Here is a 4,820-nt window from a genome sequence, read left to right as displayed (position 1 = left end):
GCCATAATGAAGAAGTGTAGAGAAATCTGGGAAAGCATCCGCAGAACTCCAAATCTTTGCTCAAACCTCGTCAACTCCATTCTATCTCGACTTCAGAAAGTTATTGATGCTGATGAAGGATGGAGTGGCTACTGAAACAGTAAATACTTCTGATAATGAGGTTTTATGCATTTATATGTATTTATAGGAAATAACGTCAATCTATAACTCGTAGAGGTATGGAAGCATATACAGGCAAATATATACGAGTATATATATATATATATATATATATATATATATATATATATATATATATATACTGTATATATATATATATATATATATACATATATATATATATATATATATATATATATATATATATAGACAGATAGATAGATATATATATATATATAAATATATATATATATATATATATATATATATAGAGAGAGAGAGAGAGAGAGAGAGAGAGAGAGAGAGAGAGAGAGAGATAGATACTGTATATATAGATAGATAGATAGATAGATAGATAGATAAAATATGTATATTTTGTGTATATATATATATATATATATATATGTGTGTATATACATGTGTATATAATATCTATCTATCTATCTATCTATTGCCAGACGCCTTAATCCTGTAAGGGGTAGCCACAAACAAATTGCCTCGATGTCACTCTGTCCCCAGCCATTTCAATGCCGTGCTCCCAGCTCACACCCCCCTCTCTCATATACCTCTCCACTCCATCCCTCCATCTCCTCCTTGGCCTCTCCCTCCCTCTGCCCCTCTCCACCTCACTCACATACACTCTCCTTGTCAGTCTTTCACTCTCCATCCTCTACACATGGCCAAACCACCTTAATGTGTTTCTCCTAACGCTTCCTATCACATCCACATCCACACCACAACATTCCTTCACTTCCTCATTTGTCAGTCTGTCTCTCCATGTGATTCCACATGCTCCTCTCAAATAACTCATTTCCACTGCTCTCACTCTTGACTTGTGTCCCTCCAACAAGGTCCAAGCTTCACATCCCTATGTTAGAGTTGGTATCACAATACTGTCATGCAGCAGCTTTTTCACTTCTATGCTCACTTCCCTGTTTCTCATCACTGCTTTCAAGGAACCAGCAACCTTTCTTCCCTGCTGCACCCTTTCAAGCACTTCACCCTCTAAACTTCCATCCTTACTCATCACACTATCCAAGTACTTAAGCGCACTCCCATTCTCCATCTCTCCCCCATCCAGTCTCACTGTACAGTACATTCACTTACTTCATTTCTCTCGAAGACCATCATTTTACTCTTCCCTACATTCACCTTTAGATTCCGTTTCTTACGCACTCTCCCAAACTCATCCACCAAGCTTTGCAGCTCCCCTTCGTCTTCACTTAACAACACAGTATCATCTGCAAACAACAGTACAGGGAGTTTCCAAACGCTGCCCTCTATCACTAGGACCGCTCCAACATCCACTGCCCTATCTTGTATCTCTTTTATAACCCCATCCATATACAGACTGAACAACCATGGAGACATGACACATCCCTGTTTCAACTCAACCTTCAAACAGAAAAATTCACTCAGTTCACTATCCACACGGCACTGCAGCTTTAGCACAGTCATACATACTCTTCATGGCCTTCAACAACTTCCCATCTACTCCATATATTCTTAATACTTTCCACAATCCTTGTCTATCAACCCTGTCGTATGCTGTCTCCAAATCCATGAAGGCCGCATACAACTTCTTTCCCTTCTCTAGAAACTTTTCCACAAAAGATCTTACGAGTGGAATGAATATCTGATATACACAACCTCTTCCCTTCCTAAAACTTCCCTGTTCTTCGACTAATTCCTCTATTATTTCCCTAACTCTGTCAGTAAGTATCCTACCATATACTTTTCCTATTACACCAAGAAGGCAAATGCCCCTGTGATTACCACACATTTCTTATTCCCCTTTTCCTTTGTACAGGGGAATAATTATACCTGACTTCCAACCCTCCGGGACTCGACCTTCCTCCCATGTCAATTTGCACATCTTCCACATCCATTCTATTACTGTCTCTCCCCCATACTTCAGCATTTCACCACACACTCTTCCTGGGGCTTTCACCATTTTAACTTTCTTCATTGCTTCCACAACTTCCATCCTACTGAGTTCTTCCTCTCTTCTCACATCCCTCCTTCTCCCAGCCATTCCCTAGCCACTTATACTTGCATTACCTTCATTCTCTATATTCAACAATTCATTAAAGTGTTCTCTCCATCTGCTCACTTTTTCTCCCTTCTCCACTAGTAATCTACCATTTTGATTTTTCACTCCCCAACTAACTTCCTTGGCACCCTGTCTAACTCTCTCTCCCTCTTTCCAAAACAATTTCTTACATTCCCTCCACTTTACACTCAAATTCCTTCCAAATTCCTCATCCACTCTCTTAATATCTCTTACTAATCTTTTCACCTCTCTCTCTCTCTCTCTCTACATATAACTCTCTCTTCCGTCTCTCAACTTCTTCAACGCCCCTGTTTCACATCCACTCACTATATGCTTTCTTCTTTTGTGCCACAGCCTCTCTCATCTCTTCAGTCCACCATGCTGTTCCCTGCATCCCCTTTCGTCTTCTCTTCACACCGCACAATACCTCATTTGCTGCACAGATTTCTTCTGTGAATATCTTGCACACACCTTCGACATCCCCCATGTGCTCCAATCTATATTTACCCAATCGTTCCTCCACTTCGCTCTTATATGCTGCTTTTTTTTCCATCCTCTTGTATATATATATATATATATATATATATATATATATATATATATATATTATCATCTCATCAGCCGTTTGAGTGTCCACTGCAGGACCGGCCTATCCCTACCGAAGTGGGGGACGATACAGCCAATGTATCTCTACTAAGTGGCTTAAGCTGTCTGGTAGAGACTGTACGTAGGGCGAGAAGTGCTTGTACTGTAAGTGTAATTGTTGTGTTGGAGTGGCTTTGGATGTGTGTGTTGTCTGTGAACCAAGTGTCATCGGCCCACGCAAGCCGACTGGGTGCAAACATACTTTACAGTACGTGGCATGAAGAATGCTCCCAAAGTTTATTTCCCCTGGCGGGGCGCGAAACCTCGTTCTTCAGTGTACGATAACGCATACTTTACCACTGTACCGCAGAGGTTCCATATATATATATATATATATATATATATATATATATATATATATATATACAACCATAAAATAGATAGTTTAGGTTCGTCATGTATATCAGTTATTATGGGCGTTAATTTTTACATAAATTTTATATTTCGTCAACTTACGATTATCACTAGAGATGAATCACTGTGTAGGCATATCAAAAAAGGTGGCATTTAAAATCTTATTTAACGATAAAAGAAACGAAGTATTCTTGGCTATTCTAATTTTGTGCATATATATATATATATATATATATATATATATATATATATATATATATATATATATATATATATATATATATATATATATATATATATATAAAACCTTTTTCAGAATCTATAGAGGGCAGGGTGGCTCAGTGGTAAAGCGTCAGACTCAGGACCAGGGGGTCGTGAGTTCGAATTACGCCCTGTAGCTGCTATGATGGGAGGGGTAGCGCCTTCTTGTCACCTTGCAGGGGTATATGATCTAATAAGCTCTAGCACTGGGGAACATTTCCCTTTCCCTTTTCAGAAAGTATAATGTTTTCATCATAATGAAATCACTGCTCCTATAATAAATTTGTAATGCAGTATATCTAACTTTCAGTTTCTCCCGAATTGGTGCTATACAAGGTATGCTAGATATTTTTTGAACATATACTGTATATTTCGCTATGTCAATAAGAAGGTATAACATTTACATTATGTATGTAATTAACTGGATATATATATATATATATATATATATATATATATATATATATATATATATATATATATATATATATATAACTCCAGTTAATTATATATATATATATATATATATATATATATATATATATATATCACGTTGAGTACACCGCTTCCCGTCCGATCAGCGAAGTTAAGCAACGTTGGGTCTGGTTAGTACTTGGATGGGTGACCGCCTGGGAACACCAGATGCTGTTGGCATCCCTACATGTCAAGTATGGTTGGTGGAGGATTAGTGCCCCTCCCTGTAAAACAATTAACTCTAAGCCATTAAGCCATTGGCCACCCCGTCTGGGATACATGGCGTCTGGCAATGAATGTATATATATATATATATATATATATATATGTGTGTGTAATGTAGGATATGTATGTATTATGTATATATATTTTATGATTACTGGAATCGTTCTCATCCTTTCTCGCTTAATACATCTCCGCAATATAATATTGAAACCACCAGTAATATTAAAGTAGGCAAAACGTACTATTACTTCATTTCGATTTATGGTTTCTGTATCCTATATATAGCATACCAAACGCTGTGAAATTGGCTGATGAAACATTTGCAGGATTGATAAACAATTTTGTACGTAACTGATTCGTTATCCTTTTTCTTTAAAACCGCTCTTTCAAAAGTATCCTGAAAAAACCATAAGAATTCAATAGTAATGATATAAAAAGACATGCTACTTAATTTCAACATATGGTTTTTATCGTCACTGAAAACATTTTAATTACTTCCTGTTGATAACAGGCCCAGTTGCCATCCAGTGTGAATGGTAGCGCTATTCCGACACGACATCTTAGCTGCATGCCTTCTCTTGCCAAAATGTGTATCAGTTAATGTTTTTAATTCATAAATGATTATCTATGATGTCAATACCCACATTTA

General features: G+C 37.1%; 1 pseudogene; it reads left to right on the top strand.

Annotated features, from left to right (window-relative positions):
• Positions 1 to 4,007: 4,007 nt before the first annotated feature.
• Positions 4,008 to 4,126, top strand: LOC145393159 (5S ribosomal RNA; annotated as a pseudogene).
• Positions 4,127 to 4,820: the final 694 nt, after the last annotated feature.

This window comes from Coenobita brevimanus, chromosome 23 (genome assembly GCF_032717465.1).
Source record: "Coenobita brevimanus isolate Jiangsu-jjx chromosome 23, ASM3271746v2, whole genome shotgun sequence".
NCBI lineage: Eukaryota > Metazoa > Arthropoda > Malacostraca > Decapoda > Coenobitidae > Coenobita > Coenobita brevimanus.
The sequence above is the reverse complement of the archived record's forward strand: the minus strand, read 5'-3'. Positions and strand labels throughout refer to the sequence as shown.